A 14854-nucleotide genomic window follows, 5' to 3' on the forward strand; every position below is an offset into this window, starting at 1 on the left:
GGCAGTTTCAAGATATTCTTGAACGTGCTACCCTTTATATTTAATAATTGCAGTAATTTAGGTAAAGCTTCGTAAGTGGGATTCTTAGTATCTGAAACGTTGTTTAAATTACAGTCTCTATGAAAGTACTGATCTAAAAAAAATATAAATATTCTCATATTCATTCATTAACCTTCCTTTGTTCACCTTCTTGAGAATCGTAAGATCTTGATTTATGGTTGTAAACTGATGGCCTGTATCTCTCATATGGATGCTCGTCGCAGAAAACTTATTATGTTTCCTCGTGTTATAATGCTCCTGGTATCTAGTGTGGAAGCTACGGCCCGTTTGACCTATATATGAACAAAAACATTGTGCGCATGTTAGTCTGTAAATTCCCGAACTTGTGAAGGGATCGTTATTATGGTTTACTGCGTTATGATTGAATTCACTGTAATTACTGTTTTGAGTTTTGTATGTTGTTTTAAATTTTGTTTTTAATGTGGTTCGTAACACAGTGGATGCATGAATTATTGTATGTGAAAGTTGCATAATTAGACTTACCTGGTTTATCTAGGATGAGGTTTGTCAATGACTTTGTTTTCACTTTATTAATGATCCTGTTAATCATTACTGTTATAACCATTAAATTTGGCTAAATTTCAGATGTATTTTAATTTGTTCTTTCGACTTTCTGATGATAGAGGAATCTTGAATGCGCGATAGACTAAGCTGTAGTATACAGCCTGTTTTTGTGCGACGTAAAGCAAATAGCAATATATATATATTATTATTATTATTATTATTATTATTATTAGGCCCCTGCTGGTGAGATGTGACCGAGGTATGAGCGATGCTAGTAATAACATTCCTTATGCAGCCAGTTCCTGTTATGAATGGTGTGAAAATATCGCTCATAGGGTCAGTTGGTGCATTCATTTCATTGGGCTTGGCAGGCTGATATGCAGTAGCAACTACTGGCCCAGTGAGGAAAGCAATGGGAAACTATCTCACTCCTCATTTCCCTAGTACGCCTCTTCAGTGACGCCTAGGCTATGTTGATAGCATTCAGTGGAACTGTGGAGGATCAAACCAGCCTTTGGGCTGAATACCCAACACACATACATTATTATTATTTTATTATTATGAGCTGTGATTATGTTTCTGAGATATTGGAGAGTCAATTCCATTTGTTGTTTTTCTCTTGCCAATTTTATGCAGAAGTATCCTCTAGTTGCTTCCATCACTTTCTGAATCAGCTTCCTTCTCATATTAATTTATTTGCCATTTGTTGTCATGCTTCCTGTCGTTCGCATTACCTTTCCAATTGACATTTGGTGCATTCAGATCTCCTGCTACAATCTCATTCCTTTCCATGTCGTTTCCCACATAGCTGATTATCTTTTCAAATAATTCTAAATTAGCGTCAGTGCTACCCTTTCCCAGTCTGTACACTCCAAACACAACAAGTTGCGTATTATCTTTAGAAATGAGCCCTACACCTAGAATTTAATATTTGTCATCTTTAGCTTTTTCGTAGCTTACAAATTCTTCTTTCACTAGAATGAATACTAGCCCCCCCCCCCCCCCCCCCCGCAGTACCTATCCTGTTTCTACGATACACACTCCAGTAAAGTCAAATAAATATGAAAGTTTATTTGTTCCACCTTTTTAATACATAAAAAGAATTATAAAAAAATTAAAACTGTAGGGACATGTTTTGTTCTTCAATCAAGAGCATCATCAGCCTATATCTCAAACTGAAAGGTAAATAATCAGGTACCTGATTGTAATTAAATTAAATATACATGCGAAGATGATGTTACAAATGGTGAGCGAAATGGTTGACAATAGTAGGAGTCCGCTATAGCGAGTGCGGCATATAACGATAATTCAGTTATAGCGACGACTTTTTCTGTCCCTTCAAAATTCCTATATTAAACTGTGTATCGTCCTTCGGTTACAGCGAGAACCCTATCACTGGCGCTTCCGTTATTACGAGCGATTAAGCGTGCGCGCGTTTTCCGTTACCGATATTTATGCATCCCAGCGATGATATTGCATGCGATCGATTACGTTCGGCATCGTTTCCTCGCTATGTGCTAGCGATTTCTTTCGTCGTCATTCGAAGGCGATGTCGGAGTCGATTAGTAATACCCGCCGACAGCTGTTCCGTAAAGAAAATTCGAAATGAAAGAGAACATATTTTTGTAATAAATGCGTAAATAACGTGTCCGAAAACGGTTGTTAACTCGTTAAAAATTAAGGCTGACTAAACGACCGCTTAATTTTGAGGTTAAATATTGCACTTAAGAATGGGATACACGTCGAGATATGGCAGAGTGCTTAATAGATTTCAGAGGTTAGTTTATATTTTGTCGCGTCTGGTTAAATTTCGGAAAGGCTATTATGAAAATTTAAAGCGAAAAAGTTATAATTTCACTACTGGCGCTTGAAGTGTGTTTTCATCATACGTATAGTACGGTTAAGTTAGGATACGTGACGCTGTTTGAATAAGAAAAACTGAAACGTTTGCAACAAAATGCGATCGATCATCTTCGGTACGGTATAGCAAATACAGTAGAGACAATACACGACACTTACGGATTTCGCCTTGCTAAAATGGGAGACAATTCGACGGTGGCGCTCCTAGTGACTTGACCTGAACAAATCGCGCTAAATTCAAATATCAGTGGAAATGTATATACGGAAATGGATAAATAAATTACGTCTAGAAAGAAAGTGGTATTGAGATATTAACTCCGAAGTTGCTAAAGCAATTCTGGATAAATGAATGAAGAATTATTTAAAAGGTTATTATTCAAAGACTGAAATTAGACATATAAATAAGGTGTGAAATATACTGCTGTGAAATGGCTTGATCTTTCATTTATGCATTACTTTTTTAGCTTTAGCATACCTGCCTGAAATCTTACGGTTGGATTTGACTTTTTTCCTCATTTAAAAACAATGGATCATCACATTAAGACATGTGTCAATAAAAATATCGGCACATTCCTTACACATATGATGCAATGAATTAACATTTAACAGCTGGATAATTTTCCTCTTATCATGAAGCCTACTAACAGAAAGAAAATCTACAAAATCCCGGCTTTAATCTGAGAAGAGGGATAAAAGAAAGAAAAGTTTGAAAATGTTGTCGATAGTGATGCTTTGAGGAATATTTACGTACAATTAGAGTAAAAATGTAAAATACCCTTGGCTGTATAGTCGAGGATTTTTCAAGTCGCTGGCCTGGAAATGATCTGAACAGATCTTATAATTCTTATACAAGCGTAACGTCCCTTCTTTCTTGTACACTTTATCCAAATCGCTTCTGTGACATTTCACAACCCACAGATCACACCTACAACAACACATCAGTATTGAAGGTTAACTGCTGCACTATACAATAAAATATGCGTATTATATTTTAAGCCCGTTAAAACATGGGTCGAGCAGGTCAGAAGATTATGAAGTACTATTAAAATCTCTGTCACTGGAAGAATATATATGCAAACACAATATTACTTACATGTTCTTGTCACGAGGGAACCTGAAGAACGAGAGCGCATTTTTCTCTACTACGTAATTACTGCAGCCAAACACAGCACATACCTTTCCCCTCATGTTGAGAGGAGATATCAAGGAATGACACACGCTACTATTTAATTATGTCAACTCACTGAAAACGCATAAATAACACCAGAAACTTCACACAAAAATACACGTGCTCTTATGACAGAATCAGTACCGTTCAGGTCTAACCGCTAGAGTGAGCTCCAATAGCTGTCCCTCGATATCTCGCTCAGTGCCGTGTATTGTCTCTACTGTATTTGGGTATAGTTTTTTCACTTTGTGTATTTGCGACCTCTCTCGTTGACATTCAGAGGCGATGTTGGAGTTGATTAGTAATACCTATCGACTGCTGTTCTCTAAAGAAAACTCGAAATGAAAGAGTATAACATGTTTTCGTAATAAATGCGTAAATAACGTGGCCGATAGCGGTTATTAACTCGTTAAAAATAAAGACTGAAATAAACTATATCTTACTTTTAATGTTAGATACGGAAATTAAGTAAGAATGCGATACACCTCAAGATATGGCAGAGTACATCACTGATTTCAGAGGATATTTCATTTCTCGCGTCTAGTTATGGCTATTTACATGTAAATTTTTCGCGAGGAGGTTATTTCTCTACATGCATTTCAAATATGTTTTTATGATAGGCTACTTATACCGTTATGTTAAGTGACGCTGTTTGAAGAAAAAAGCGGAGGCGTTTGTCACATAAATCTCTGGAGTGATACCGTATTTTTCCGAATCCAATACTTTTTTTCTCATAATCTCGTGCGAAAACTCAAGGGTTGTTGCATTCGCGGCCTAACAGTAAGTTAATTGGATACCACTAGCAACTACCGCGGTAACCACGCTGCTTCTTTTCACACGCGCACAGAACTCGTTGACAATAAACGACCGCCTGTTTACTACACGTTAGTGGTGGGGACGGAGCGGTTCGGTTCGGAGCAAGTACTGTGACGTCATTACTCGGTTAAACCGAGTACAGAACCGAGTACAACTTTATAGCGGTAAATTTAAACTTTATATTGACCTTCTAAGCTACAGTGTACATTTATAAAGAATATTATCAATTATTATCAGTGGTACAATGCTCCGTACTTTCTATTTGTTATTTGCACAATTTTTATAATGTAATATAAATTTAACACATAACGTAACATACAGTGTAATCACAAATCTCTGCTTAATATAAGGCATATCAAGTACATATATACACTGACTGACAGTGACAATGCAACACCAAGGAGGAGTGGTTCGAAAGGGATGAAAGTTGGGGAAAAAACAGAGACGGCACGGATGAATAATTGATGTTTATTTCAAACCGATATGCAGGTTACACAATGCGCACGGCATCGACTCAGTAGGATGTAGGACCACCGCGAGCGGCGATGCACGCAGAAACACGTCGAGGTACAGAGTCAATAAGAGTGCGGATGGTGTCCTGAGGGATGGTTCTCCATTCTCTGTCAACCATTTACCACAGTTGGTCGTCCGTACGAGGCTGGGGCAGAGTTCGCAAACGGCGTCCAATGAGATCCCACACGTGTTCGATTGGTGAGAGATCCGGAGAGTACGCTGGCCACGGAAGCATCTGTACACCTCGTAGAGCCTGTTGGGAGATGCGAGCAGTGTGTGGGCGGGCATTATCCTGCTGAAACAGAGCATTGGGCAGCCCCTGAAGGTACGGGAGTGCCACTGGCCGCAGCACATGCTGCACGTAGCGGTGGGCATTTAACGTGCCTTGAATACGCACTAGAGGTGACGTGGAATCATACGCAATAGCGCCCCAAACCATGATGCCGCGTTGTCTAGCGGTAGGGCGCTCCACAGTTACTGCCGGATTTGACTTTTCTCCACGCCGACGCCACACTCGTCTGCGGTGACTATCACTGACAGAACAGAAGCGTGACTCATCGGAGAACACGACGTTCCGCCATTCCCTCATCCAAGTCGCTCTAGCCCGGCACCATGCCAGGCGTGCACGTCTATGCTGTGGAGTCAATGGTAGTCTTCTGAGCGGACGCCGGGAGTGCAGGCCTCCTTCAACCAATCGACGGGAAATTGTTTTGGTCGATATTGGAACAGCCAGGGTGTCTTGCACATGCTGAAGAATGGCGGTTGACGTGGCGTGCGGGGCTGCCACCGCTTGGCGGCGGATGCGCCGATCCTCACGTGCTGACGTCACTCGGGCTGCGCCTGGACCCCTCGCACGTGCCACATGTCCCTGCGCCAACCATCTTCGCCACAGGCGCTGCACCGTGGACACATCCCTATGGGTATCGGCTGCGATTTGACGAAGCGACCAACCTGCCCTTCTCAGCCCGATCACCATACCCCTCGTAAAGTCGTCTGTCTGCTGGAAATGCCTCCGTTGACGGCGGCCTGGCATTCTTAGCTATGCACGTGTCCTGTGGCACACGACAACACGTTCTACAATGACTGTCGGCTGAGAAATCACGGTACGAAGTGGGCCATTCGCCAACGCCGTGTCCCATTTATCGTTCGCTACGTGCGCAGCACAGCGGCGCATTTCACATCATGAGCATACCTCAGTGACGTCAGTCTACCCTGCAATTGGCATAAAGTTCTGACCACTCCTTCTTGGTGTTGCATTTGCTCTGTCAGTCAGTGTATAAAGAAATAAACATACAAATGAATAAGTAAATACAGTAAATATTAATGCATATGCATAAACGTACCGTATTCCATAATGTGATAATTGACGAAACGAAATCTAGTGCTTTGAAATGTGCATAAACTCATATAATGTCAAACATTTCATTTATAACTATGTTGTAAGGAGTTAAATGAAAAATCTGTTAAGATAACATCAGTAATGGAAATAAGTAAAGTAGACAAATGAACCCAATTCTTCATCTTGTGACAAGCATTAAAATCAAGACACAACACGTTGTACACAGATAGTATAGGAAGTACCGTTAGTGTTCTGTATTGCATGGAACAGGTGTTATGTAGGAGGAATTTCCACTCAGAAATATCAAATTTACAGCTCGTTTTTCAGAAAGCGACGACCTTCGGTCTGAAAGAATTTGTCCAGTACATGGAAATACCTCCTATGCGGGCACAGATTTAGCAGGGTACGCTAAGGTAAGCAAGAGCAAGTTCACTTAAGGGTCAATGAATATTGAATATTCACGACCGCATTGTAATCGAAATCGACTCTCAACCTATTAGGTCGTGTTACGTGCATTTAGTACGTGTCGAAGAGATGTTAAGCACAGATAAAAAAATTGCCAACCGGACACCAGCGGGATCCGAACCCACAATCTCGCGACTTCGCGCTGGTAGCTCTACCATTTGAGCTATGGTGGCCTAGCTCTTTTTTTTTTTTTTTTTGAAAGGATCTAAGCTACAGGTCCATGTCCTTACGATGCGCCCGTTTTATTTGATTCCATAAATTTGATGTCCCTCCACTAGTACAATAGATTTGATTGCAAATTTTACAAGTAGCGGATTTTCTGCCTGGACTGCTAGTAAAACAGTGCCATGCTTGTGAGGACTTTCATGGCATCATTGCTTCTTTCTTATTACAAATATCGGTAGAAAACATAGCTCAAAAACTTAAACAAAGATATGTGTAGTATAAGGAAACACAAATAGAACAGACGTCTCAGTCTGGAGTCTGAACAGCAGCACAGTGTTGTTGCGAGTGTAGCCTGGCTGGAAGGTTTACTGAAGCACCCGCAGCGCTATACGGAGTATTCGAGTTGAATCGGTGCTCCCGAGGCCAACGTCGGCCTCGCGGTGCTCCGCTGTGACGTCACGTAAACCTGAAGAACCGAGTTACTCTACGGTTCTACTCGCTCCGTCCCCACCACTAACTACTACACATCGCTAGCCGCGACAACCAGTGCCTGTGTGTTTCTCAAATCTGCAGAATGGCATCAAAACATGCACTCTTCGAATTCTTAGAAAAGCCATGGCTACTCAGTGGTAGAGTCATAACACGTCTGTTGTACTTGACGCTTAGTAAAATTAAGATTTATACACAGCAGGAATATTTTCGTGATGGATAGTCGTATTGTAAAGATACGTGGAAAAGGTACTGCCGGCAAATTTTCAACGGGTTCTAGTCGATATTATGATGCCAATTTTAAGTTAATGTTTATTAAACACTCGGAAATGTAGAATAATTGTACAGCCGCAAGAAAATACGGCATAGGCCTAACTAAAGCCAATATTTGGCGTTAGCGTGAAGACAAAGAGCTAAAAAAAATGCGTACTGCACAAAAAATGCATTCAGTGGTCCGCAACAAGGACGCCTTAAAGAGTCGAACGTGAAATTGTGAGGTATGTGCACGAAAAACGCAAGGGCGAATGGCCATACCGTGGCGCAATAAACTCGTTCGTTGACTTTCAACGTTCGCAATTAGGCCTATACATCGCTAGCCGCTGAATTTGGCCGAACCCGACAAGCGAGACATGCGTGTAGCGGTAGCCGGTCATATCTGACGCTGCGTAAAAGTAACAGTTTTATAGACAGCAAGAATAATTTCCTTATGGATCGTTGTATTGTAGAGACGCATGGAATAGGTATTGCCGGAAAATTTTCAACGAGTTCTCTTCGGTATTATGATGCCAATGTTAAGTTAATGGTCCTTAAACCCGCGGAAATAAAGAATAATTCTGCAGCCGCAAAAAAAAAAAACGGCGTGACAAACGTCAATGTTCGACATTTAAAAATAGTCTAAAAATGCGTAGCCCTACTGTACAACAAGGCATTCATATGATTTTACACACTTCTTTCTGAGCCTGATTTAAAATTTTGAAGGGAAAAGTGGGGTTCATCTTGGATTCGGAGAAATACGCTTTTTTTTTCAGAAATAAATTAAACATACACTTTCACCTAGTATCGGATTACGAAAAATAACAAACACGTAAGCCGTAGTGTGGATATCATCTGCGGAAACACAAGTTTTGAACAAACTGATTGCCGTTTCATACCGATTTTAATGTGCATGAAGGATTTTCCGACTTTTATACAAAAATCGGATATAACGACAATCCGCTATAGCGAGTGAATTTTTCGATGTTATGAATTCTCGCTATAACGGACTTCTACTGTAGTTTAAAGATTAAAATATGGATAGTCGTAAAATTTATACACCCTCCTGAAAGTCCTTGTTTAAATATAGCAAATAGGTGTCATGTGGAGGTTGAGAGCATAATAGAAAACTAATAGATCCTAAACATGTTGATTAACACATTAATGAATAAAATGTAGCTGACAATTCCAAATGGTGCATTAATACATTGATCACTTCAAGTGAGGTCTACAGTAAATTGCTATGTTGAAACAAGAAGAGTAGTAGAGAAAATTTATCAGTGTTAAATATTTTGAACGTCGGGAATAAATCAGAGTGGAGTTCAGATCCAATTCTTAAAATTTTTTATTGCATAGAGACGCTTCTGTGGTCCATTTTAAGTGAGGTTTATAATATTAATGTGAAGAAATAAAATTGTAGTCCTCCAGAAGTCCGAGAGAAGAAGGGTGCTTGATGGTAAGTGGCTTGTCAAATGGTAGTTGGAAGGAGTAACTTGTGTAGAATTGAAAGAGAAATTAGGATTGAAGTCTGAAACAAAAGGAGAATTGTGTGTTAAAGAAATGATTTAAAAGAAAGGAGAGTTTAAAGAGAAAATGAAGTGTGTAAATCGCTTACCTTTTTAGTAATGTTGAAATAGGTTGGCTTTAAAGAAGAGTTGAAGAGAAAATGTTGTTTGTAATTTCATTTATTTTCAATTGTAATAGTATTAAATGGTTGCTATGGTAGCGATGAAATGACTGATATTTAAGTTACTAGTGTTACAGAATGAAGTGAGATTAAAGGAGGAGAGGGTTGAAGCAGTGCTAAGTTTATGTGCTGTTGGCTGTGGCGGGTAGCGGGAAAATTAGTTTAAATCTTAGAAGAAATAAAGATAAAAGAAAATCAGTATCAAGTGGAATTCATCTAAAAATGATCTAGTCTAAAGTCGATCTGTAGTGTGGAGATAAATTAGTGTTCTTTTTGAATTACGGTGCGGGAGTGAGGAAAAGTGTGGCAGTGAACAAACAATTTTTTTTAAATATATAGAACAAAATAAAGACAAACGATATCATCAGTACCAAGAGAAAATCAAATAAATGATCTGGTCTAAAGTCGATCTTTAGTGAGAAGAAAAATTAGCATTCCTTTCGAATTACAATGAGGGAATGAGGGAAAGTATGGTAGTGAATAAACATTAAGGGAAGAAAAAAAAAAGGTAAAAGTATGAGTTAATAGAGTTAAACAGAAGGTGTTAGTTGTTGTTTGAGCTTCTGGCATTATAACGGTGTGAGAAAGTGGGAGGTGGAAGTGGTGGAGGTGGGGGGTTGGGAGGGGTGTTAAGTTTATGTGGTGGGATTATGGGTGTGGGTGGGGTAGGAGTAGTGTTTTTTGGAATTAAAGGGAATTTGGAATTTAATTTAATATTTTAAATGTTGTATTGATTTAAATTTAATGTTAGCAGTAATTTTGGTAAAATTTCGTATAGTGGGTTTTTTATTTCAACTATATCATTGAGGTTTAGATTTTTGTTATAGTATTGGTCTAAAAATATATAGATGTTTTCTAATTCATTCATTAATTTTCCTTTACTTATTTTCTTAATAATTGTGAGGTCTTGATCTATAGTGGTGAAGTGTGTCTGGTTTCTTTCATATGAGAACTCATAGCTGAGAATTTGTTATGTTTGATAGCATTAAAATGTTCTAAGTACCTAGTTTGAAAGCTTCGGCCTGTTTGACCAATGTAAGAGGCGCCACATTGTGTGCGTGCGAGTCTGTATATGCCTGAACCTGTGTATAAATTGTTGTTAGTTGATTATGTTGTGATTGAAGAATAATTTTTGGTTAGTGTTGGATGTTCTATAAGATATGAAGTGTTAATTTTTTTTATGGGGTTTGAAATTTGGTAAATGTTTGGATTGTTGTATGTGAAAGTAATGAACTTATTCTTTTTGGGTTTGTCAGGGATGAGGTTTGTTGTTAATTTGAGTCTGATTTTTTAAATTAAATTGTTAATTGTTTCTGGTTTATATCCATTATTTTTTGCTAAGTTTTTTATATAATCAAGTTTTTTTTTAAGTTAATAGGTGATAGAGGGATTTTAAAGGCTCTGTAAATTAAGCTATGAAAGGTAGCTAGTTTATGGGATTTTGGATGTAATGAAGTATTTTTTATCATAACATGTAACACACTCCAGTTCCGTGAGAAAATTTCTACATCCATTATATCATTTCTCATCCATGATTCAACTCCTAATACAATATCTGGTAAGTATATATCTATTAAATTACTGAATTATATTCCTTTCTCTACAATACGGGTACTTCTATAGTTCAACACTAACATTTTATGTCATCCTTACTTGACTTTCAGATTCTTGTACCCTTATCACCGCTCCCTATACCACCCCATTTCCTTGAACATACCTCCCTATAACACTTCTAAACAAATTTCCTAACATATGTACCACTGCAGTTTAAGTGAAGGCCATCTGAGCCCAGATCCCGATCTCCTACGCACCCGTTAGGATCTAGAAATCTCACTCCCAATTTCCCACAAACCCACTCTATAGTCTCATTTAAATCCCCAATCACCCTCCAGTCAGTATCCCTGTTTCACAGTATTCCACTGATAACAATCTCCGCTTCCTTAAACTTCACCCTCCCAACTATGTTGGTACTTATATCTGCTTGCCTTACGTTGTTGGTACCAACGTGAAACACTACCACCTTCTCCTTTCGTTCCTCCTTCTCTTCTACTTTCCTCAACATCTGCCTCAATCTAATTCCTGGATAACACTCTACCCTGGTTCCCTTTCCTCCACACACTTTCCCTACGTGTCTAACAATGGAATCCTCCATGACCAGAGCCTCAACCCTACCTACCTCATTTGATCCCTCCCCTCCTGGTCAGCCCTATTTTTACTGACAGCTGCAGAAGCTACTTCCTCCTTTCGTTTCTCCTTCCCATGACCCTGTTCCACCTGACTGTTCCTATCCTTTATGTTACCGTGGTTTGGTGGATCAGCAGAGGTGAAAGAAGGTGCTGGGATGAATAGGTCTCAATCTACGAAATTAAAGTTAATTTAAAATTTAACAAGGTTATATTTTCTTTTCAAGATCAAGAAATAACAAATATAACAGGTACTTAGTAGCTTAGCAACAAATCGAGAATGTACAATTACAGTGGTTTACAGGATTTGGGCTCCGAGAGCCAGACACACAATTCTTGAGCTATAAGCCCAACTTTACCCATATACAAGATTCAACAAAGGGGCAGAAGACCCCAATCATGCCCAGGAGCTCTTGCTCCCAATTACACAGTAAAGCCTCCTCGAGGCACGCAGAAACAAATTTTTTGGGAAGAGCAACCCGCTCTCAAAGTTCCAGCCTATCAGAGGCCACGCCAAAATCCACCTTCAAGCTGTCCTCCAAGGACATAGACACAGGGGTAAAAATACCCAACCTACGGAGGCCTATTCACCAAAGAAACAGGACAATTACATGGCCCCAAAATACAAACTTGAGTGGAGGCGTAACTTGCACTCCGAATATATTTTATTAAAAACTATTTGGCTCTAGGCCGCTTATGCAACGGCTAATCCCATACTACAGAGGTGACTTATATTTAAAAAAATTATATTACATTAGGAAGGGAAGAAACGGTTGTGAAAATAAGTTCACCTCAAAGCAATAGAGTGGGAGCTCGAGAGGGTTAAGCACTCTCTATCCCAATATGTAGTTTAAAGAGATAGAATTTTTACCAAGTGTCTTTTACATGTTAGAGGAAAGTTACATGGTAAAGGCTTCGAACCTGCCCCGAGAGTTAGACTGCTGAGCTAGCAAGAAAAGAAGTTATTAAAAGGCCATTACCTTATTGAAGAACTGCTGCCCGACGAAAGAGGCGCTTCCCGCCCCCTGCTACATAATTTACACTATGATAGATGTTACTGAGGTGGCCCGGAGACCCGAAAATCAGCAGTTTATATACCCTCGTGGAACATTCGAGACCTTTCAAGAATAAGAACACCCGCCCACAAGCTTTTTATTGGACGGCCAAAAGATTACATGTCGAAACTGAAGAAGAAAACCAGGATTGGTGGGAAATTAATTACAGAAATTTGCGATTGGCGTATTTCAAAACTGGCGGAAAGACCGGGTTAACATTGCCAACTTAAACAATGGCAGAAAGAAATTTAATAAGGAACAAATTTATAAATACTAAATTTCTTCAAAAAAGGTTCCTACCCTTCGCACTAGAGTGCACAATTGTAGTTCTTAAGAGATGCCATCTAGAAGAGAATGTTCACACTTCTTGCTACAGAAAAAACAAAAATACATTGTAAACGACACAGTTCAGAACACTTCAAAATTTACAAGTAGGGACATCTTCTGAGAAACTTGAGAATGAACACGGTAGTTAAAGTTCAGGCTTCCTCCAGTAGAGGAGTTTCAACTGGCACAATGTTTGAATTAGCGGAGCGGAGGTGTACCGCCCGGTACACTTTACACTAAACCTCCCTTTCCTACCTTTTCCCTTCCTGTTTTCACACTTCTCAGCAACAGTTCCCTGTTCCTCATCTTCCCTCTGTTGTTCTACCTGCAGTGCATCTTGCCAATTCCTCACAGACACCTGTCCTGAATTCTGATCCTGAATAGAGCCCTTAGTCCCGAGGTGGTGCAGCTCTTTTGAGATTCACCACATTGGACGTGAGCTGCATGTACAATTTTAACCCCATAATGGTCCTCCTGCCAGTCATAAATTTCTGGTAGCACTTTAAATCAAACCTGGGCCTCAGAGGACTCCAGCTAATAGTGCTAACAAGTGCACTACGGAGGTGGACATTTGGGTTTCCATGCCTTAAATTGCTGCCTGCTGTCATTTCTTGATGGATACAATACTTTTACATCCATCTCTTGGCACAGGCCAGAGTAAAGTGTAGCTTCCACCGAAGTCCTAGTCAACATCCATGGCTGTGACAATATGGAAGTTGCTGGGGTATGGGTAGTGCCGAGTAATGGCATTCAGAGCATGACTAGTGCATTTGAGTGTTATGAAAGGTGCTGCTTATAGAGTCAGTCGTGCTGCAATAGTACTTTCTGACCCAGTGAGGAAAGCAATGGCAAACTATCTCACTCCTCATCTTGCCTAGTACGCCTCATTTTGTTGCTGCCATTGGGTTTTGGGGTTTCCTTATAACCGTATAACCTTTGGTGGTGCTATCTGAGGATCCAACCAGCCTCTGGGCTGATGACCAGACAGGCAGACCTGAAATTGAACAAAAGTGGTTAATTGGGAAGTATCCACACTGGACCAGGGACATTTGTATTTTTTATTTTTATTCTTCCTGCATTAAATGCATGCTGCCATGGAGACTAAGGGCACTATGACTAGTATAGTACATTAAGTTCTGCAGGTACAGGTTTTAACAAACGCTTTGGCACTTTTGTAATTCTTACTGATAGCGATGTTATAGCACACGAGTGGTGTCGCACTATTCTGATGGAGTCACTCAGTTCAGTGGTTGCAGTATCTATCATGAAGGTCTTTGGTAACTCAAATAATTTGTAGAAGGTCTTGAAGAAACATGGAATGGTCTGTCTGGCACTAATCATCAAACCGTATATTGTGATAGTTTTCAGGTGGTATTTCTCTTTAATGTATTCAAATCTCTTCTCTGCTTCTACATCTTCAGGTTGACTCTCATGGGTCTCAAACCTGATGGTAGGGTCTGAGACGAGTTTGGTTCAAAGGCAATGATATCAACCCACCTATTAGAATCTTTACTGGAGAGACCATGTGCCTCTTCATAGGTGGTGTATCCCTATGTCTTCAAGTCATTAGTGATTGTTGACCGGGCTCTATGACGACGAAAGTTGCATAGAAGTTCACTGTGAGGACAGGTTCCCAGGACGTGATGAAAAGTTTCAAATTCTCTGTAGTAATGCTGACGGAGGTTGTTGCCCTGGAATCTGCCCTGCACAGTCCTTACCACTCACACATTTGTTGTCAGCTTAACGCCATCTCTCCATTCTGTGCAGGTTAGACCAAGTGTTAACTAGCTTCACATGAGGACTATTTAAGCAAACTGGGGCACAGTCTTTGGCTGCAGAGAAGACTAGTCCTAAAAGTAGATGCAGAAGTTTCTGTTGGTCCCACCAAGGTTTTGTAATATATTATTATGGCTCTTGATTTTGGCTGCTGTGTTTTCAATGTGTGATCCAAGGTTACTCCCAAATATTTCA

At 39.8% G+C, this 14854-nt stretch overlaps 1 protein-coding gene across 1 annotated transcript in view; it reads left to right on the forward strand.

The window, feature by feature from the left end:
• Zw10 (Zeste-white 10) overlaps positions 1–14854 on the forward strand; it is a 196409-nt gene that overhangs the window by 56376 nt on the left and 125179 nt on the right. The window lies entirely within an intron of this gene.

The sequence above is a fragment of the Anabrus simplex genome, chromosome 9, assembly GCF_040414725.1.
Source record: "Anabrus simplex isolate iqAnaSimp1 chromosome 9, ASM4041472v1, whole genome shotgun sequence".
NCBI lineage: Eukaryota > Metazoa > Arthropoda > Insecta > Orthoptera > Tettigoniidae > Anabrus > Anabrus simplex.